This window comes from Ambystoma mexicanum, chromosome 1p (genome assembly GCF_040938575.1).
Source record: "Ambystoma mexicanum isolate Mex_15411 chromosome 1p, UKY_AmexF1_1, whole genome shotgun sequence".
NCBI classification, from domain to species: domain Eukaryota; kingdom Metazoa; phylum Chordata; class Amphibia; order Caudata; family Ambystomatidae; genus Ambystoma; species Ambystoma mexicanum.
Genome location: NC_090921.1, coordinates 194,047,153 through 194,070,715, shown reverse-complemented (window position 1 = coordinate 194,070,715; position 23,563 = coordinate 194,047,153). Strand labels below are relative to the sequence as shown.

The following is a 23,563-nucleotide window of genomic DNA, read 5'->3' as shown; positions in this document are numbered from 1 at the left end:
TGTAAATACAGTATTCATGAACCACGAAGAAGTGTAAACTAAATAGTGTGTATAAGCTTGTACGATATACCCATAGATGAATGGATATATGTAAACCTGTAAGTGTACTGACATACCTCATTTTTCCGTCTCTATAATGATGTGCATGCTACTTGATAAATGTAGACCCGCGAGAAACTACAAGGCCATCTCCCCCTCCTCCTAGCGAGCCACGACTTCAACTCCCACCCTCCTCCCTCCAAGGCCCGGCTGCAGCTTGAAGGGCCCTGGTTTACTGACAAATACAGCTACACCTCCCGCATTCCTGCTGAGTCTGTATCAAGTATTTACCTCCCCCCAGGCCTCCTGACACCTGATGCCACTATAAAATCACCATGTACCGCCACGCTCCGGTCACAAAGAATTATGAGCAACACGGCCCCACAGCCCGCCGCCTGTTAAGGTGACAGCTATGTGCCCTTCTGACCCACTGGTACCCCAGTTCACCCCACCCTCGCCAGACCACGGAGGCAGTTCTTCACCTTTGTACTAACATACCGTAAAGCTGCCTCTTACTACATCTAACAAGGTAGAATGATAAAGGTACCCTAACCTGTGCCCCCTGATAACAAACCTGGACTCATGACACTGGGCCCTGTGTACCAGCGATTCTATGATGACGTATTAAGAATTCCCAGAGTTATATACTGTTTCTCTCTGTTTCTTTTATGGTATTAGATTAATGAGTTGTAGGATTTATAGGTTAAATTGACACAGAAATTAGTGATGAATGTGTATGCGTGGCCGCAAGGGCAAAATGTTAGTGCAGCACCAATGTATCCCCATGGACAGCTCGTGATCTTATACTCCACCCCGATGAGCCCAGCTGACCCAAGCACCCAGCGATGCCACCATGTGGATCTCCACCAATCATGGACCACCGCACCTACATTGTACATAGTAGCTAGTCTCCATCACACAATCCCCACGATTATGTGCCCCCTATAGCTTATCTAATTCATGACGTATTTTTGTAATAAATATGACTGTCTTTGCTATTGTCAGACAGAGCACTCGCGGAGTTTGCAGAGTCCTTTGCATGCCCTATATTGATTTAGATAAAGGCTTTTATATCTCACCCGCACTTGGTCTTGGTCTCATTCCCTGCTGGGGTGTGTCCATTATTGCCTCTCATTGCAGAGTTTAAGTGTCTTTTTGGGGGACTCTCACTCTCAGTATCTATCTGCTGCATGGCATGGCACGTAGATGGAAATTATGGAGTTTGTCTGCATCTGCAGTTAAGGAGCTGCCCCAAAAGCGGCACAAGACACAATCAAAATCTTTTGCTGGGGAAGAACAGGAATCTCACAATGGGGCATGCATAAACACGTGTGTCCACTTTGACTAATGGACCTTGTCTCTGGAGGCCTGAGGTACCAGGCACGGGTCTTTCATCTTGATCTTGGCAACAGCTGTGACCCAGTGTAGCTCTCAGAGGGAACTTTGGTCTGCTCACAACAGGAGTTTGTTACGTGCTGTAGCATAGCCCAGGGGTAGCCAAGATGAGATTCCTTGAAAAACGGCTTTGTCATAGTACAGGCAGTAAAATACCTGAACTGTCACCATGGTTGGCGTGTGAAGATTTGGAAAAAGATGAAAGATTCTTCCTAACACATTAAAATGATATAAACAAGTGGTCCCATACAAGGCATCATTATAAGTTCTGTAGAGTTTGATCAGTGCTTACCTCTTTCAAGTAATTACCTTTGCCCTGTTCAGTAATATTGGGTTTGTAACTAGTTGAGAGAATTCCACCGGGTTGGTGGTAACACAGGGTGATCTCCTGCCATACAGCATGTGATCTAATGGCTGGGCTGCATTGGCCCACAAACATTTTGGAAAACATCATCACCACGCAGCTGCAGAGATATCTGGAAGAAAATGTAATTCTCGACAACTTCCAGTCAGGTTTCAGACCTGGCCACGTTTTTGGTGGCCTGAGTATTAATTCTTTTATAAAGTAAATCAATACCATTAAAATGATATCGAAGATCTTGCAAGAGGTGGCAGGTTCCCGCATACAATAAAACATATCAAAAAATCTACTTGATGCATGAATTAGAAATTATTTAAAAACGCATTTAAACAAAATGTCCCCCTTGAGGGCAGATGGAAGAGGGATGCTTTCAGCTGCCAAGGTGTGGGGGGCACCACTATCTGCCTCCTTCTCTGGCATACCTTTAAATGTGGTGTGCCTTTAAATTTTATTCAGCTATGCAAAATGAGAATACAGAACTGTTGATATCTGGAGCACGGCAAATACGACGCTATTGAGATATCTAAGAGCGAGAAGAGACCCCCGACCTAAGAAATGGGGGACATAGGGGACCACTGATGCACAGAAATGAAGTAGGATGATAGACCACTGAGGTAGGGAACGCAGGAAATACATGACCACAGAGGAGTGGAGTCGAAGAAATAGAGGCCGTTGAGGAGGTTACTGGGACATGAGCAAGAATCCATATATATTATGATCTTGTGAATCAGATCTAAAAAGAAGTACAATCATTTAGAAGCTTTGAGTAGAGTAGAGTAGAGCAGAGTAGAGTAGGATAGAGTAGAGTAGAGTAAAGTGAGAAATATAAAGAGAAGGACTCAGTTGTGAGAGATTGGCTCTTATTTTATTTTTTTGTAAAGCATTTGCTACCAGTGCACAATGCTTTATTGGCGGATGATCTTAAAATGGGAGGTCTCAGAAGTTAGGAAGGGTGATTTAACAGAATTTGTATGCTTTCATTTTAATCAAAAATAGTTTAAAAAAAGGCCCATCCTTGAAACGCAACTCCAACCAGGATGGCCCTTTGAGTTCAGTCGAATCTCGCAGCTGAGAATCATATTTATTTGATAAAACGTTAACTTTCAGGTAAACACTATGAACTGTACTCAGAGTACTCTTAATATCTGATGAACTGTAGCAATGCGAAGGCTGTATGGCTATAATATGAAGGGTATTCATTCAACAGGGCACTTGAAAACAAAGTGGCATAACAGAGAGGCAAAGCCCTCTGTCTTCGCTAGACTAAGCAAACGCATGACCCACATGAAGATCCTTTATGCAATCTGAAACCTGTGCAGTGTATTCGGGCAATGTTCATGGATATACTATGTTGATAGAGTGTATTTTATCATATCTGTCTCACAGCACACGTGAAACAGTGGAACTTTGCTCATGCGTTAGAAATCAGCAACGACATTTCACCAAAATGCCAAGGAGTAGAAGTGACATCCCACGACCCCTGACCTCCGATGACCTCACAGGAAGTGATGTAATTTGGCCCCACCCCGAAGTGACATCACAGGAAGCGATGGAACACGACCTTTCACCCCTTGACAAAACAGAAAGTGGTATCACATAGAATTGTTTCTAAGTACACTACTAGAAATATGGTTACGATATCACCGTAAAGTGATATACATTTCATAGAAGAATGGATCACTATATGTATCATTGATATCAGCGCGTATAGGCCCATTTACCAAATTACTGTGAATGCAAGCAGACGTCCAACGCCAAGCGATAATGATTTGTTATTATATAGCACTTACGCTTAAACGTTTCATATCAAACAAACATACATACAATATCACCCAACATGTGTTGGTACTCATTTATCAACCTCAGAAGGATGAAAGGCTGAGTTAGCATTGCTGGGATTCGAAACTGCAACCTGCAGATCACACACACACGTCACATCAGCAAGTGTTCAACCCACTGAGCTATCTTACCAGCTATAGCTATCCTACCGGCTATAGTAAAATGAGCAATTACATGTCTGAATGTTTTCAGAGTCAGAAAGCAAATAGTAGACACCATTAAACTGGTAACCGAGATTTATCAGCAAGCCAGTACATCTGCATGTCTGTTACAAAGTTGGCCACATGTCAATCCTGAGTGGATCTACTTTGCAGGATTCAGAGGTTGGAAAAATACATATTATTGGGAGGGTTCATAACTGTATTAAAGAATTTAGAGTAACGCAGTGCACTCACACAGCATCAGGTACTATGGGTACTTGTTACCTCATACATGCAAACAACCATCCTGAATAGAAGTCTAGGGGGAAAGATAGACACATTACAACAAAGCATCGATTACTGTACAATGAAATCAAGGGCCATATGGTCAAACATTTCTACACTGTATACCAAGCTTTTAGGCACATGGATTTTGTCAGGTGACCGAGGACATCGAGATGGAATGACTTGTGATTCTCGTAACAGAGACAATGGCAGAAAAGAAACATGCTATAACTGCAACTTGCGAAAAACAAAATGGATACCTTTTGGAGGTTTTTGTCAGCATTGTCAATTTGAGGTGTTTTAAGAACAGACTAAATCAGTGACTCACTCCCGAAGTGTGCCTGAAATAAACCTTTAATGAGTCTAGCAATTTATTGTATAGAATTCCAGAAAGACACATGATATGTTATCCCTATTCTTTCTTATTTAGGGTCACTGATCAAAGTATTACACTTGTGGAACCTCCTGGTCTTTTTAACAGGCCTGAACAAGAAAGCCAGCCACCCCAGAAACAAAGAGCCACAGGGCGCTGGCCTCAGCCCAGGAGCTTCCATTTAAAAATACATGTTTTTAAATTGATTTCTTTAAGGGTAGCAAGTGAGACCACAGAGGTACCATGGGAGACCTGAGGGGTTGCAGGTTTGACCCCTGGTGAAACCCAAATGACGTTCCTGCCTGAGCAGAAATGAACTGTTCCATATTCTATATAGTGAGAAAAAGATAACTATGTTTCTGGAAATGAGGATAAACTAGTGTAGTTAAGAACGATGACAACAATTAACCTTCTTCTGATAAATCGCCTAACTCTTAAACAAAGATGAAATGCTGGTAAATATTTTGTGTTAGTGCTGGATGTGTCTGATTATGAGGCCTCTTTTCACATTTCAGGTTTGCGTTCCCCAATTACCAGTGGGTCCAGGCCATGGTGTTCGGGATTGAGGAGATTAATAACAACCCCAGCCTTTTACCCAATATCACCCTGGGGTTCCAGATCTATGATTCCTGTACGATGCTCCAGCGGTCGATCAAGGGGACTCTATGGATCCTTTCAGGACAAGCAGAGCCGATTCCAAACTACCGGTGCCAGCGACGCCTGCCGCCAGCCGCTATTATAGGAGATTCATTATCCACAAGGTCAATTCTTCTTGCACGTATCCTGGGTCTGTACAGATACCCGCAGGTAAGACACTAAGAATCCAATGCGCCGCCTTTTACAGAGGGTTAAAAAAGGAGGTGCCGTTATTCCGTCTTCTAGCTAATGCCCATCATCTGGTAGTATAATGAGAGATCCATAGAGTCAAACGGTTCTCTACGAGAGCCCTTTTGTAGTCCACAATCCACACGCTGCACAATAACCTGCTCAAAAGGCCTATTCGTAGAATGGCAGGGACAGCAATTCTATGACAAGACTGGAGGCAAGCATTATGCTTCAACTTATTGTATTACCACTCAACAAACTGTAACAAATCAGCAACTTTTAAAATGTCCAAAGTGACTTTACAGTGACTTTTCTCTTTAAGAACTACAACTCCCATAGTCTCTGTAGTCCTCCGCTCTCTAGCTAAGCTATGAATAAATCCTGTCCCTGAGCTCCTACTCTTCTTTTACTGCTCTTCAAGCAGATAAGTCACGTTTAGTTTACCTTTCTGTATACTTGGAGTAGGATAGTTCTAACATGTTTTAAAGCAGGTTAGTTAATTGGTATTTGTATTTATTGTTTTATATAGCGGCTTAATCCAAGGCGCTTTATAATGAACAACAAAATATACATTAAACATGCAACAGTAGAAGCTATTACGGTAAACATGAATCAAACCAGAAAATCAGCATGTAGAACAATTTACATATGAGAAAGAAGAGGAGAGGGGGGTGGAGAAAGAAGGGAGAGAGAGAGTAGTGAGTAAGGTGAATAATAGGAAGAAGGGAGATTTAGAATAGAAGGGGAAGATAAAGAACAAAGAGAAGGGTAGAAGAAAGAGGAAAAGAAGGGGAAGAGGGGTATGGGGCTCACAGAGGGGAGCTATGCATGGTATATAGCCAACGTATGACTGTGAAGAGCTTTAGCGGAATAATATAGTATATTGTATATAGCCAGCGTAGTACGTCTGACATGCTCTATCTAAGTACTATAGTATATATTTGTCGTAACTAACGGTAGCATACCGAACATTTCGGGTGCAGTATTTATTTATTTGGCACAGCGCAGCATATTCCCGGACCGAATTGGGTATCCCACACAGCCCGCGGAGCAGTTGACCCTGTGTCGCATGACCAACACCTCAGGGGTCCCGGGTTCCCCACCGAGCTGCTGGAGCTCTCCTAGGAAAGGAGGAAACATTGCAGTACTCTAGCCCCCACCTTTGGTGAGGCGTGGCCGGAGCCAACTGTAAGAGTCAGAGAATGTCGCAGTGCTCCGGCCCCCACCTTTGGGGAGGCATGGCCGGAGCTCACTGCGCGTCCTCCGTGTCGCATTTCAGCTGCGTCGAGGAGGAAGAAAGAATTCGGCCCATCAGTGTTTCACTCCCTCGCTAAGAATAATAGCGTTGGCATGGGAGTTTGATTGATTTACGCACCGCGCTGAACGGTGGATGCAGAGAGCAAGAGTTCTGCTTCTCACGAGATTCTAAGCCTCAGCGACGGTGCAAGGCTCTTTAAGGTGTCTTCACAAGACACTTAGCACGAGCCTCATCAGGAGGCAAATTTGATCTAGAAGCCACCACAGGCACAAGAATACAACACAACTCTGGTGCAGCCACAAGAAAAAAAAATGAATATTAATAAAGAGATACTATAGATTGAACTATAAAACATTTGCATAAGGATCATCTGCCTAGCGAAGTGGCCGTGCAAAGACACCTGATTCAGGTAAACAGGCACACAGCACACTCCAAATAATGTCAGAATTGGAATGGAGCGAAGAGGAGTAGCCATTAGACCTAGCTGCCAGCTTCAAAGAGGTGCTGGGGAGTTCTAGTAGATGCAGTGGCTCAAGGGGTGCGACCCCTACAAGAAAGGCTGGAAACACTGGAAGCTATGTTGAACCAGCCCAAAAACAGAAAAAAGCCTATTTGCAGCATCAAGCGGTGCCAGACCTCACGGCCCCCACTCCCGGGGAAGACAATGAGGGAGAAGAATACCTAGGCTCGGAAGAGGAGCCAACAGAGGGAGACCTCTCCCCACAAGAGACAGACGAGCCAGTTAACGAAGAGTGGGCTAATCCCAGCGGGGGTTAGAGAGCCTGCAAGGAGAAACACCTCAAGGAGGAACAGGAGGACATGTTCGATTCGGTTAGCATCCGAAACCCAAGGTCCTCAGACTGGCAGCCCTCACCCAGAGCAATACAATACATGATGTTGAGGCTGAGAAAAGCCTTAGACAAGGAAGTGAGACAGTGCCTTCGAGCATAATGCCCACGACCGGATCTTCCCAGAAAAGTGGCAGAGACCCCCGAATTGGACCCTAAAATGTTGACCTTTGTATCCAAAACCAGCAAGGACCCCCATAAAGGTATCGACAGATCTTGGAAGAGTTGCCAAGAGAAATTGCAGACTTGGCTGGCCCTCTCGCAAAGATCATGGACCTTGCTGAGAGAGCGAGAGATACAGGAGAGGAAGTAGATCCAGAGGCCTTAGCAGGAGGGGCGCAAAGGGCGCGGAGAGAAGAAGAGGTCTCTTGCTCAAAGCTTAGCGATCTAGCATCCTAGGAAGTCGGAGAAGCAACTCAGGGCCTACTTTTCAGAGAAACTTTCAGGAAGGAGATGGGGCGGTTTGTCGGCACCTACACATCCTTGGAGAAAGCACAGGCCTCCATCAGGAAAATATTCCCGAATAGAGTTTTTGCTGGGACCGGTTCAGGGGCCATACGACAGGTCGGCAACAAGGAGGGAGAAGACCCCCCAATCACAGAGCACAATACTGGAAGAACATGCAGCAAGATGCGTTCTTCCCAGCCAGAGGCCGTACCCCCAGGGGACACAGAGGGAGAGGCTTTGGCAAGGACAAGGATTTACACCAGGTAAGATCAATGGCCTACCCTCCAGTTGAAGGAGAACCAGTATGTTCTGGGAAAACTGGCGCGTGCTTTTCAGCGATCCCTGGATCTTGCAAACCATAAGAGGTCTGCAGATAGAATTTATACAGCCACCAGTGCAAACGTGCACTCCCCACCAGCAGCGCCTAGCAGCCTCAGAGCAGGGATGCCTAGACTACGAGCAGTCCCAACTAGCACAGAAAAGAGCCATAGAGAGATGCTCAGAGACACCCAGCTTTATAAGTAACATGTTTGCTGTTCACAGAAAGGAAAAAGTCTGACCTCTGATAAATTTGAAAGAATTGAACGTATGGATTGTATACCATCACTAAAAGATGGGAGGAATCCATCAGCTCAGAGATTGCCTGAGAGAGGGAGACTGGTTGACGAGATTGGATCTGAAGGATGCTTATCTGACGATTCCAGTGCAGAAGCAATACAGAACATTCCTAGCTTTTCGCTGGAACAAACAGCTTTGGCAATTCAGGATGATGCCCTTCAGGCTTGCATCAGCACCCTGGGCTTTCACCAAACTGATGAAACCAGTGGCAGCAGCAATACGAGAGAAAGGCATTGAAAGGATTGTAGGGCTGCTTGCAGCTTCCATTCAAGCCATATTTCCAGGCCCCTTGCACTATCGAGCATTACAGAGATTTAAAATTAGACATTTGCAACAGGGATTAAAGTATCATCAGCTGATACCACTAGATCCAGAGTTCATCACAGAACTGGAATGGTGGTTGCAGAATATGGATGCTGGAATGGGTGTGCCGTTTTCGGGGACTGACCAGATCTGATCATAGAATCAGATGCCAGCCATCTAGGCTGGGTAGCAAGATGTGGAGAGTTGCAGACAGGGGACAAGTAGTGAGGAAGAGCTATGCCTGCACATAAACTGCCTCGAGTTGCTAGCAGGCTCCTTCAGAATCAAAGCGTTCACGAAGGACAAGGTGAAGTCATGCGTTCTGTTGAATATGGACAACATATCAGCAGTATGATACATAAATCACCTAGGAGGAACAAGATCCAGGATGCTGGGCGAATTAGCGAAGAATTTTTGGCATTTTTACCTTCAAACAGGGACGTCAGTGACAGCGGAGTACCGGCCCGGATCATTGAAAGTGATAGCCGACTGGAACTCTCGTTACCTCACGGACTCCAGCGACTGGACACTAGATCCGACCATTTTTCATATGCTAGATCGGAGAAGGGGTCTAGTTTGCACGGATTTGTTTGCATCTCGCCTCAATGCACAGACAGCCAATTACTTCAACTGGAGATTAGACCCAGACGCCTTCCTACAAGACTGGTTGAACGGAATCCATTATGCGTTTCCCCCCTTCACGATGTTGAGCAGAGTTCTAGCGAAATGTCGGAGGGAGAGAGCGGAGCTAATTTTGGTAGCACCGTTGTGGAGGCCACAAGTATGGTTCCCAGCGCTGATGGAGCTTACAATAGACCTACCGAGAGTCCTCCCCGAAGGGGAACAACTACTCCCGAACCCAGCTGGGTTGTATCATCCTCTGAGAGGGAGGGGGACACTCCCACTCATCGTGTGCAGGATGTCAGGAGATGCTGGGAACTGCCAGGCATTTTGATGCAAGCTGCGGAGCTCATCGCAGAATCCTGGGCTCCATCCACTAGGAGGAGCTATGACACGGCTTGGGCCAAGTGGACCAATTGGTGTAAAGGGAGAAGTCTTCATCCCATTTCAGCGCCTGTAGTGGCTATACTGAACTTTGCCACATGGGGATGGGTAAACCTCTACTTCGTTGACAAAGAGGAAGTAACAAATGTAATATATACTCAAAGTGTGTCAGCGGAATCAAAACTCAAGTTATGGAGGAGGCCGGCAAAGGGTCAGGGAGAAGAGCCCCCAAATTCAGAATCACAGATCAAACCACATAAAAAAGAAAATAATTGAAAAACATGAATATTATATTTAACACATACACATTACATCATATTTTGAGCTCATATCTAAATAGCAGCATTTTGTTAAAGAATAAAGTGCATAATCAGACAAAGTGCTTATATAAAAACGAGACTGATAATTCAGTCAGTACTGGCTTAATGTAGCCAAGCTGTCTGAACATCAAGCCGGTTCAACCGACTCATGGTCAGAGGCTACGGCCACATTTATCAATGTAAGTACAACCACAAATACATAGACAAGGCAATGATGGTTTCTTTTAACGTTGGAACTAAAAGGGGTGCCGTACGTCAACTACTAAGCTGTCATGACCTACTATATACACTAGGTCTGACATGAATACAGGAAGTAGTTTCGATGGTACAGAGCATCTAAGCTGCTTCACGGTTGATGCCCATCTTCTTCAGGACGGCGCACTCCCATCCGGATATTTGCCACTAGGAATTTTAATATATACAATGCATATATAGGGCAATAATGCATTCTGCTGTAAAGATTTGTGCAAGCTAAGTCCATAGTTTTGCCTAGAACATCAGACAAAAGGAAACAAAAAAAGAGACAAAAAAACACAGTCAAGCAAAACCATAAATAATTATACAACAAAACTAAAACTAAATTAAGACACTAATTCAATAAATGAAAAAATTTACGAATAACGAACGGGATGCCCGCCTCCATCTGAAACTGTCCGGCAAAAAAGCCCTCCATACTTGTGGAAGGGAGAAAGGTTTGAAAATTAAATTATCGCATTACCATTATATCAACCTGTAGGCTGGTCACCTTTTCCCGAATGTAGACCCTGGGAAGTAAATATGGACCAACGGGGCAAGTTCTCTACCAAGTAGAACTGCAGAAAACAAAAACAGGCACATCTTATAGTACACGAGGGGTAGTCAATGACTAGAAACCACACCAAAAAACAGGGGTGAAACCACGAACTACAGTCCTTCCCAATATAACAATTAAATCATGGAATAGTGCTCACCTGAATGAAAGCAGACAGAAAACAATAGAATTCACTCTTGATATTGTGTCACAAACGACAATTAACAATTCAGCATCTGCAAAAGAGTGTCCTACCAGGGCGGAGAGGTGTTCAGCATGATGTAGTTAACACGCAAATAGCTGTAACACAATAGATAAATTAACAGTGTCAGCCGCCGATGTTTGGGATTGCATAGCAAGTCATACTTGTGTTATAACGGTCAACCCGATTATAATTGAGTTGTAATCCCTAGTGTTTCAAAGCATTTCAACAAATGGCTGAAGCAGTGAAAATACTGCAGCAACCACGAGAATGGCGGCATTAAGAAGCATGGAATGGAAAAACAGCAGCGGTTTCCCGATTATTTAAAGAGCTAATACGCTGGCTCTGAAGCACTATCAGAAATAATGTCAAAAGCCTCAGCGTGTAGCTAAGGCTAAAGCGGCCCATGCTGGTCCAAGCCGAAAGTGGCTACCAGCAAGCTCAGGTTTACTATTGCCGCTGCAGCCGCACTTAAGACTCGGCATATAGCTGAAAAAGGCGCTGGAAAACCGGTGCCCCAGCTCACGGCGTGTAACTAAGCACCTTACAAGCGCTAAATAAACATCCCTAACAGCCCAACTCACCTTGAATGTATTGACCCGTAGACCTGCATACAAACTCTGCCATGGCACCTCAACGGATCTCCTGTGAAACATCTGCGGGAGGAATTTCAATATCCAAGTGGGCGGATCCTGACGTCCTACGTCATACGTTTTTTGCAAAATTGCAGGCTTACTAGCACGGAACAAGCCGTAACCGAGCGCAGAGAGTCGCCAACTTGTGTTCGGTAAAAGACCCTATACAATACTGCATAGTCTTAGGCTGCTGACCAGAAATAGAGAAATGATGCAATATGTATGTTTTAAACAAATAATGATATTTAAATAAAATATTCATGTTTTTCAATTATTTTCTTTTTTATGTGTTTTTTTTGGGGGCCCTTCTCCCTGACCCTTTGCCGGCCTCCAATATAACTTGAGTTTTGATTCCACTGCCACACTTTGCGTATATTACATATGCTGAACTTTCTAGCACAACTCCTACACGACGGAAAAGCTTTCCGCACCATAGGAGTGTACAGGTCAGCGATCTCCGCAGGACACGTACCGATCGAAGGGTCCCCAGCAGGGGAAAACCTGGCGGTAGTCAGGCTCATTAGAGGAGCTATGTTTAAAGGACCACCAGAGCCTAAGTACAATACTCTATGGAACGTTACCGCAGTTCATCCATTAGTGGAGAGCTGGCCAACGGACACATATTTATCCCTTAAGCAGCTGTCAAGGAAGCTTTGTCTCATATCCTGTAAGAGGGTATCACATATCAGAGTGTTGCAGATTAATAGGAAGACCTTTGGACCTGATGGAGTAAATGTCTCCATAGTAAGGAGGACTAAGACAGGAACTTCTTCAGTCCACTACCCATACTTCCCAAATAATATTAAATGGTGCCTAGCAAGCTGCATCAAGGAGGACAAGGGTAGGACAGCGGAGAACAGAGCAGCGAGTAACAACCAATTGCTAATAGCGCGTAGGAAACCTTTTCACGCAGTAAAGACAGCGACCATTGCCAGATGGGTCAGAGAAATACTGCAAGTAGGAGGGATTGACTTGAAAAAGTTTAGAGCTCACTCAGTAAGAGGAGCTATGACCACCAAAGCGTTTATGGCGGAGCACCATTACAAGAGATGATGTTATCAGCAGATTGGGCTAATGATCGCACCTTCAAGGAATTTTACTTTAAGCCATCTGAGAATATAGCAGTTACAGTATTGGGAAAGCTTTGAACAAGCATAATGCTCGCCTTGAGTCTTGCCATAGAATAAAGATTACCCCTGCTAACTGCGCAGGGAGTATTAATTCTATTAAAGACTAGGAGGCAAGCATTAATTTCTCTCCCAAGCAAACAATGCATGATCATATCTACTGTAGAATGTAATACATAATCATATGATAACAATGCATAGATGCCACCCTTATGTTCTGATTTGTATCCTTCCTAAGAGAAGAGCAGGAGAATAGTTGAGTGAGGTGGCCAGTAGCTAGGACGCGAGCAAGCAGCCGGAGAAGTTATCGGCAGCCAGTTTGAGTGGATGAAGATTTTGCACTGTTAGTGAGTCAAAGTTATGGATTCTAAGTGACAGTCAGAGCACGTAAAAGAGAGGAGGATCTCAGGGACAGGATGTATTCATAGCTGAGCTAGAGAGTGGAGGACTACAGAGACTATGGGAGTTGTAGTTCTTAAAGAGAAAAGTCACTGTAAAGTCATTTTGGACATTTCAAAAGTTGTTGATGTGTTATAGTTTGTTGAAACTGCTGAAGGGTGGTAATAAAAGAAGTTGAAGCATAATGCTCACCTACTAGTCTGCAAAAGAATTAATACTCTCTGCGCAGATAGCAGGGGTTATCTTTATTCTTTATTCTTTCTCATTACAAAGATCTCCCAAAGCAAACACCATAGGAAACACCATATAACGGGTTATCTTTTGGCGGTTCTATGTTCTTACATCTACAGGTATTTTTTCACAGCGTTTTTGGTCGAATATTTTCACCTAAAAAAAATTTAAGATTTTTTGTTTTTTACTATTTAGGGGGGCTCATCTCCCCAACTGCCCCTTCGCTAGTATCGAGTCCCTATTCCCCACACCCCCCTACCCCTAACTTCCCCTTACCCAACCCCCATGGCCCCCCCCCCATATTGATGAGTTTTTATTTTCGGCCCAAAGTTTTCTGTGAAAAAAAGCCTGGCGATGTGACAACATTGTTCCCTATTGACATTTAACTACTGACCTAAACACATGCAAATAAAGAAATTGATGGTGGTCTCCCAAACACCAGATTACATTTCCTCCATTGACTGATGGTGTACCTGGTTGTCTGCTTGATTCATGGCCCTTTTCCCTGTTTTTTTTTAAATAGTCACCTCTATTCACCCATTGCTGTTTACCTCCGAAATTCTGATTGCTCATTTTAATCATGTCTGCCACTGCTGTGTTACCATTTAGAAAACTCTCTTTCGAAATCACAAACACCCGCTACTGTAAGAAGTAGGTAAACCAGGGCTCAAATCGAGGCTACACGTAGGGGGATGGAGTCCACCCACTTTATTCAGAGGGTGGACTCAGTCCCCACCAGCTAAAATAAGAAATATTGAATGTCCTCTTTGAATTTATGAATTAAAGCTGACCTCAGGGATCAAACTGCAGTAGCAGATTTGTAAGCGAACACCTCACCACTACACTATATAACCTGATGAAAAATAACCAACAACTAAAGGTGAAATGTTCCATTTTGGTACTGCAAGTCCCAGGGAAACCATTTGTATCGGTTGTTGGAGTATAAAACATGAAGACCCAGTTTTTGTGTGGGTGCTGATTTTATGAAAGGCAAATGCCATGTGTCCTGTTCAATTTGAGTGGTTATGCAAATCTAATTGAATGAAATGTTCATATTTCACCTTGATATCCTAATTTCTGGTGACGTCACATCCCATTGCGTTTGTTGAGGAGTCCCCCCAATTTTTAGGACTTGACCCCTGAGTAAACATCTTATGCCATTTTACAAGACAACATCAAAGAATGGGGATTCCGACCCTATAGAAAAGGTGCCTGCAGAGTCAGACCCTACAGGCAATGCGCATCACAGTATATAGTTTCATTTGAAAATGTCTAATATTAACAACCCTTTCTTTTTTCTTGCAAAAGATCAGCTACTTTTCTACAAGTCCACTCCTGAGTGACCGAAATCAGTTTCCTTCCTTTTTCCGCACCATCCCCAGCGATGACGTCCAGTCACGTGGTCTGGCCCAGTTAGTGATGCACTTTGGATGGACCTGGGTGGGAATTCTGGCCACAGATGATGACTATGGACAACAGGCCAGCCACATAGTAAAGCATGAGCTGATCAAGGCTGGCGCTTGCGTGGCCTTTGCGGAGAACATTCTCCAAAACCACGCCGACAAGAACTCCTTTCATGTCGTCAAAGTGATAAAAAGCTCAACGGCCAAAGCCATTGTCGTCTTCTCGTCGAATGTTTACCTGGTGCCGCTGCTGGATGAGGCGGCGAGGCAGAATGTCACAGGAAAGATCTGGATTGCAAGTGAGGCCTGGTCCACCTATTCTCTCCTTTCCATCAAGAAATACTCGGATATCCTTGACGGCACCATCGGCTTTGCAATCCACAGTGGAGAGATGGAAGGCTTCCGGAAGCATATCCTCAGCATCCGCCCGTCAACATCTCCAGGAGATACTTTTGTGAGAAGGTTCTGGGAAGAAGCTTTTGGGTGCCAATGGTCAGATCAAGGTGACCTCCTCAAGATTAAGGATAACAGCACCAAACTTTTTCAGTGACGATATGATGGAATTTAGACTCACTTACAATATCTACAATGCAGTTTATGCAACCGCCTTGGCATTAAAGGACTTGAGGGCTTGCACTCAAGAAGGAGGGCGTATTCCTCAAGAGAACTGTGCAAATATTTTAGACTTCCAGCCATGGCAAGTAAGTACTACCTACAGGATTTTAGTGGGAACGTAAGACAAGAGAGAATGGGACATATACCAAAGCATTGCATTATGGGGTGCTCCTGGTAGGAAAGAGAGGGTGGGGATGAGCCAATACATCACCTGCACAATTATAGGGTCCATCCATCCACGTGCAGCATTCACTTTCACGAGTTGATTAAGTAATGACCAGACGGTTTCAAAACACCTGGGGGCCAATTCATAGAATTCGGCGCACAAGTGGCGCACGCGGCTGGCGCACAGTGTGCGCGTGCGGTAGTCTGCGCCAGCCGCGTGCGCCGAAACACATTCAGGTGCACAGCGTATTCATGGATTCCAACATCCACAACCAGCCGTGGCGCAGAGTGGCGCAGCGACCCTGCAGCAGCGTCAGTTACGCCCCCAAGAACGCCCCTTGCGCAGGGAAAAGCCATCAAAATCCCCAATCCAGCGCAAAGGGCAGCAGCAAACGCAGTGCGGGGAGCGTGTATTTCAGGGGTGTGCGGGTGTCCCCACACGCGATAGGCCTGGGTACGTGTATTACAGGGGTGCGCGAGAAAATCTACACGCGATTGGCCTGGGTACGTGGATTTCAGGGGTGCGCGAGAAATTCTACACGCGATTGGCCTGGGTACGTGGATTTCAGGGGTGCGCGAGAAAATCTACACGCGATTGGGCTGGGTACGTGGATTTCAGGGGTGCGCGAGAAATTCTACACGCGATTGGCCTGGGTACGTGGATTTCAGGGGTGCGCGAGAAAATCTACACGCGATTGGCCTGGGTACGTGGATTTCAGGGGTGCGCGAGAAATTCTACACGCGATTGGCCTGGGTACGTGGATTTCAGGGGTGCGCGAGAAATTCTACACGCGATTGGCCTGGGTACGTGGATTTCAGGGGTGCGCGAGAAAATCTACACGCGATTGGGCTGGGTACGTGGATTTCAGGGGTGCGCGAGAAATTCTACACGCGAGTGGCCTGGGTACGTGGATTTCAGGGGTGCGCGAGAAAATCTACACGCGATTGGCCTGGGTACGTGGATTTCAGGGGTGCGCGAGAAATTCTACACGCGATTGGCCTGGGTACGTGGATTTCAGGGGTGCACGAGAAATTCTACACGCGATTGGCCTGGGTACGTGGATTTCAGGGGTGCGCGAGAAAATCTACACGCGATTGGGCTGGGTACGTGGATTTCAGGGGTGTGCGAGAAATTCTACACGCGATTGGCCTGGGTACGTGGATTTCAGGGGTGCGCGAGAAATCCTACACGCGATTGGGCCTGTGCGAGTGGGGCAGTGTATTACGTAGGTGTGCGGGAAGTTGAAGAGGTGAATTGCCAGTGTGGGTCCTCCCAGGTCTCCCCTCTACCCCCTCCACGACCTCTGCAGGCAGCCCACACCACAGGGGACTACCCTGCACCCCTGGTCATGTCCCGCAGGCAGCCCATCCACCATGGGCATGCCCCCCAGCCAAGCCACATGTCCCCTTGCACCCCCACCCCCCAGCAGGCCCCCACTCATGTCCCCCTGCACCCCCACCCCCCAGCAGTGCAGGGGCAGCCTCCACCAGGCCCCCACCCATGTCTCCCACCACCCCCACCCCCCAGCACTGTGGGGCACCTGCCAGCAGGCTCCCACCCATGTCCAACCCATGTCTCCCAGCACCCCCACCCCCCAGCAGTGCAGGGGCAGCCTACACCAGGCCCCCACCCATGTCTCCCACCACCCCCACCCCCCAGCCACCAGGGGCAGCCTCCACCAGGCCCCCACCCATGTCTCCCACCACCCCCAGTCACCAGGGGCAGCCTCCACCAGGCCCCCACCCATGTCTCCCAGCACCCCCACCCCCCAGCAGTGCAGGGGCAGCCTCCACCAGGCCCCCACCCATGTCTCCCACCACCCCCACCCCCCAGCACTGTGGGGCACCTGCCAGCAGGCCCCCAACCATGTCCCCTTGCACCCCCACCCCCCAGCAGGCCCCCAACCATGTCTCCCACCACCCCCACCCCTCCAGTCACCAGGGGCAGCCTCCACCAGGCCCCCACCCATGTCCGACTCATGTCTCCCAGCACCCCCACCCCCCAGCCACCAGGGCCAGCCTCCACCAGGCCCCCACACATCTCACAGCACCACCACCCCCCAGCCACCAGGGGCAGCCTCCACCAGGCCCCCACCCATGTCTGACTCATGTCTCCCAGCACCCCCACCCCCCTAGCCACCAGGGGCACCCTCCACCAGGCCCCCACCCATGTCTCCCAGCACACCCACCCCCCAGCCACCAGGGGCAGCCTCCACCAGGCCCCCACCCATGTCCGACTCATGTCTCCCAGCACCCCCACCCCCCCAGCCACCAGGGGCAGCCTCCACCAGGCCCCCACCCATGTCTCCCACCACCCCCACCCCCCAGCCACCAGGGGCAGCCTCCACCAGGCCCCCACCCATGTCTCCCAGCACCACCACCCCCCAGCCACCAGGGGCATCCTCCACCAGGCCCCCACCCATGTCTCCCAGCACCACCACCCCCCAGCCACCAGGGGCAGCCTCCACCAGGCCCCCACCCATGTCCGACTCATGTCTCCCAGCACCCCCACCCCCCCAGCCACCAGGGGCACCCTCCACCAGGCCCCCACCCATGTCTCCCAGCACACCCACCCCCCAGCCACCAGGGGCAGCCTCCACCAGGCCCCCACCCATGTCCGACTCATGTCTCCCAGCACCCCCACCCCCCCAGCCACCAGGGGCAGCCTCCACCAGGCCCCCACCCATGTCTCCCAGCACACCCACCCCCCAGCCACCAGGGGCAGCCTCCACCAGGCCCCCACCCATGTCCGACTCATGTCTCCCAGCACCCCCACCCCCCCAGCCACCAGGGGCAGCCTCCACCAGGCCCCCACCCATGTCTCCCAGCACCCCCACCCCCCAGCCACCAGGGGCAGCCTCCACCAGGCCCCCACCCATGTCTCCCAGCACCACCACCCCCCAGCCACCAGGGGCATCCTCCACCAGGCCCCCACCCATGTCTCCCAGCACCACCACCCCCCAGCCACCAGGGGCAGCCTCCACCAGGCCCCCACCCATGTCCGACTCATGTCTCCCAGCACCCCCACCCCCCAGCCACCAGGGGCAGCCTCCACCAGGCCCCCACCCATGTCTCCCAGCACCCCCACCCCCCAGCCACCAGGGGCAGCCTCCACCAGGCCCCCACACATGTCCGACTCATGTCTCCCAGCACCCCCACCCCCCCAGCCACCAGGGGCAGCCTCCACCAGGCCCCCACCCATGTCTCCCAGCACCACCACCCCCCAGCCACCAGGGGCAGCCTCCACCAGGCCCCCACACATGTCTCCCAGCACCACCCCCCCAGCCACCAGGGGCAGCCTCCACCAGGCCCCCACACATGTCCGACTCATGTCTCCCAGCACCCCCACCCCCCCAGCCACCAGGGGCAGCCTCCACCAGGCCCCCACCCATGTCTCCCACCACCCCCACCCCCCAGCCACCAGGGGCAGCCTCCACCAGGCCCCCACCCATGTCCGACTCATGTCTCCCAGCACCCCCACCCCCCCAGCCACCAGGGGCAGCCTCCACCAGGCCCCCACCCATGTCTCCCACCACCCCCACCCCCCAGCCACCAGGGGCAGCCTCCACCAGGCCCCCACCCATGTCTCCCAGCACCACCACCCCCCAGCCACCAGGGGCAGCCTCCACCAGGCCCCCACACATGTCCGACTCATGTCTCCCAGCACCCCCAGCCCCCCAGCCACCAGGGGCAGCCTCCACCAGGCCCCCACCCATGTCTCCCACCACCCCCACCCCCCAGCCACCAGGGGCAGCCTCCACCAGGCCCCCACCCATGTCTCCAAGCACCCCCACCCCCCCAGCCACCAGGGGCACCCTCCACCAGGCCCCCACAAATATGTCCCCCTGCACCCCCACCCCCTAGCATCCAGGGGCACCCTCCACCTGGCACCCACACATGTCTCCCACCACCCCCACCCCCCAGCCACCAGGGGCAGCCTCCACCAGGCCCCCACCCATGTCCAGGAACAGAGACTTCCATGCTGTCATGTGTGCAATCTGCACAGGGCTCCCCATGTCACATTCAAACACATGCAACAACCATGCGGTTCACACATTACAGGTCGCACATGCATTACCATGATGTCCCTGCACACATACATGCGTACATGGCCTATGTCACACATACAGGCAGGTATCAGACAACCAGCACACTGCAACATGCCCTGTCTCACACAGCAATGCTTGGCCACTTACCGCTCAACTCCAGACGGGTCTCCCTCTCAAGGACCTGGGCGTGGAGCGCTGGGTGTATGCTTTCCAGGACCCTCAACTGGATGGAACTCATGCGGCCCCGGCCCCCCTCCACAAGGCGCCGGGCCTTCATGAGGGTCCTTGACCTCAAGTCCTCCCAGCGCTTCTTGACCTTCTGGATGGTGCGGGTTGCCACCCCCTCCGCGTCCTCTCCCGTCCTTCCCTCTTGGCGCGGGACGATCCGAAGAGGGCATCATACTGCCCCAGGACTTGCTCCACCAGGACACCAACTTCGGTGGCAGTGAAGCTGGTGCCCCTCTGCCCCTCTGCCCCTCTGGCCGGGGGTTGCAACTGGTGTCAGATGTGGATGTGCTCCACATGGCAACCCCAGGGGCAGGAGTGGGTGACCAACTGGGTCCTGGGGCTGGGCTGTGGAGCGATGTCATTTGAGTCGGGACTCTTCTGTACCAGCAGGGGTGGACACAGCAACTGGACCCCTGCAGATGGCTGATGTGCAGGCACCAAATGGCAGGGCACGGTGGCAGCAGGCAGGCAGGCAGGCAGCAGCAGATGGCATGTGGGAGGCTGCTTGGGGCACTGGGGGCCAGTGAAGTGTCCTTCTGGGCAGGAGCGTGGTCTTCCGTGCGTTTTCGCGTGGCCAGCTTCATACGGAGTGATTAGGCACGTGAAAAATCTGCACGCTGCGTGTAATGCGCGTAAGCGCGCGTGAAAAACTGCACGTCCGCGTGTAATAGGAGGAAAGGGCCCATGCATAAGCGTGCGCGCGTGAAAAACTGCACGTCCGCGTGTAATGCGCGTAATCAAACGTGAAAAAGTGCACGTCCGCATGTGACTTGACGCGCGCGTGCGTTTTCCCTCAGCACGGGTTAAAGGTGAGCGGGCCCAGCAGTTCGCTGTACGTGCCTTTCGTGGAGACCGACGTGTGTTGCTGCTTCCAGTTGTTTCGCGCGCCATCTACTTCACAGCTCTCAAGGACGTATCTCTTCTTTTGGCGGGGGTATTGGCTACGCGTGTTTTTCTGCATCGCGCTAGTCAGACGGTGAGTCGCAAACGCTCCTTTTCCCACTGCGGGTGCCCCTGTGTATCGCACCCATTTTCGATGTCATCGTAGCCTGCGTGTCCCACGCGTACGCGTTATACGTGTTACTGGGTGCCACCGCGTACTGCGGGAGGTTTAATCCACGCACGTAGGCTGCAGGGTTGCGTGCACGGTTTTACTGCAGTTTTGGGGTGCCTGAGCGTTGCGTGACCCGTCAACACATCACCGGGGTCACATACAGCCTTGCAGGTGCAGGGGGGCTGTTAACATCTTGCTTCCCACCCCCTTCACCCCAATTGCCCAGGTCAATTGTGCTGTACACCTCCCATTGGCACCACTCCATCTGTGCCAGCACTATAACATCTGTGCCATGGTAGGGAGGCTACCAAAGGTGAGGGGCGCCTCAGCTGGGCGTCCTCCTCGTGGCGGGCGTGGTCGGGGACGTGGCCGTGGTGACCAGGGAGTAGGGGGACTCCAGGGTGTCCAGGGCAGCCACAGAGGGGGAAGAGGCAGGGGTGCGCCACTTGAGCACAATGTTGTGCCATGTGTCGGTGCAGCCATGCCACCACCCCCTGTGGTTCAGGGGGATGCAGCTCCTGCATCTGGCACTGGCACCCGTATGACCCGGCAGTCCGTTCCATCGACTGCCACGGGCCCAAGGGTAGCGGTAGCTGCAGGTGCAGTTGTGGACACCGCCACCCAGGCTCAGGGTCTGCCAGCGCAGGCTGCGTTGGCACTTGAAGAGCCCTTGGTAGATCTCCAACAGGCCAGGGGGGAAACCATTGGGGCAGGCCGGGCTGCTCAGACCAAGACACGTGTCCCTGGGGCAGTCATGTCATCTGCTGCCCCGAACAGCCGGGTGTTGGCAAGTGCAGGGGCAGATGCACCCAACAGCACCCCGGTTGTGAGTCTGCCAACCAGGACCGTTGCGGTCAATGACCCTGCCACAGCTGATGTTGCTGCGCAGGGTCCATTAGTGGGCACCCAGCTGCCACTGACACAAGTCAGGCCTTTGGTCATCCCTCCACCTGCCACTCCCTCGGCTCAATCCACCCAACCCACTGGCCATACTGGTCAGGGCGGCATTAGCCAGCCAGGGTCTGCGCCACAGTCCAAGAGGAGGAAGGTTGCATCTGCAGCACAGGCTGGGACCCCACACACAGCCACGACCTCCTGCACGTCGAGGAAGAAGCCTTTCTGTAAGCAGGAACTGGACTTCCTCGTGGACTACGTGCGGGGACACAGCCGTGACATGCTAGTGGGTGCCAATAGTCAGACTACGGCTGCCCAACGTGACACCCACTGGAAGCATGTGGCGGAACATGTCAGTTCATTCGGCCATGAGGTGCGCACGGCGCAGGAGTGCAAAAAGCGCTGGAATGACATCAAGCGCAGCACTAAGGCCAAGCGTGCCTCAAATTACAACTTGACTCTGGTGACTGGCGGTGGGCCTGCACCAGAGGAGGAAGAACTCACTCCGCATGAGGCTCTCGTTGCGGAGTTCATACCACCAGAATTGGTCGAAGGTGTGGGAGAGATGCTGGACTTTGATGCCCAGTCCAGTGAGTGTTGATGCGTAGTTGTTGAGGACGTGTGTGTTTCACATGTGGGATGTGTTGTGCATGATTGCTGCTACATGTGACCTGTACATGGTTCTGATGTGTAAGTAATGCAATGCCACCGTCATGCATGTCTCCTCTGCCTGCATGCGGGACTCCATGTGGCCATGCTCCCTTGCCCCTCCTCCGCCACTCTGCACCCCAGTTCCACCTTTGCACTGGTCTGCTACATTCTTGCCAATGTGTAGTTTCATGTTCATGTGTCCTGTGTAGATGCTAACTTCCAGCTTAGAAACTGCCAGACATATGCCGTGTGGTACAGCCTTAGTACTCGATGCAGGGCATCCCACTTGTACTGTGCATGGGTCAGATGTCCCGCAGGGACATGAGTGCCCATTCATGCTCCATGTGCATTGCACACATGTCCCAATGTGTCCTTGACTGGATGATCACTGTAATATGAGTCCTTGGTTACATACATTGCCTGCCATATTATCGGCCTCCCCATGTCAACTGTGGCTCAGTCCTGCGTTGCACACATGTTTAGGCTCTGACAATCTGTGTGGCTCACAGGCCTCAGCCTGTTCAATGGCCAATGACTCTGTCCAACTCCTGTCGTGTCTTCTACACACGTGGCCGGCCTCCGGATCTTCCATCATGTGTCCTGCCCACTGTCCCAGCATCATTTGCAGTGTTGTAATTGAAATCACATTAAGCTGTTGATGCCAGTCAACACTGCTTGTCAATACACAGGTGTATGGTCAGCCTTTTGATACCATGCTAGGCATCCCTGCTTTGGTACTGGGGTGGAGGGGTGCTTGCCTTCTAGACATGGTACACATTGAATACACAATGCACGTGATGTCTGATTTTGACATTGCACTGCCTTCACATTTCCTGGCACACACCATGGAGTGCTTGTACATGTAGGTAGTGAGTGGCGTACACATTTTCTGCACTGCATAGACCCACTTCCATGCAAACTGCCACCTTTCAACAGGTCTGATCACAGAAGCTATTCTAAGTAGACCCAGCATGCATGCAAGGTCATATGTTGTGTGTCACATGTCTGCCAGATGCCTTTGCTGTCGGTGTGTGTGTGTGTGTTGTGTGCTTCTGACATGTGTA

At 50.2% G+C, this 23,563-nt stretch overlaps 1 pseudogene; it reads left to right on the top strand.

Annotated features, from left to right (window-relative positions):
• LOC138464262 (extracellular calcium-sensing receptor-like) overlaps positions 1 to 23,563 on the top strand; it is a 73,203-nt pseudogene that overhangs the window by 4,077 nt on the left and 45,563 nt on the right.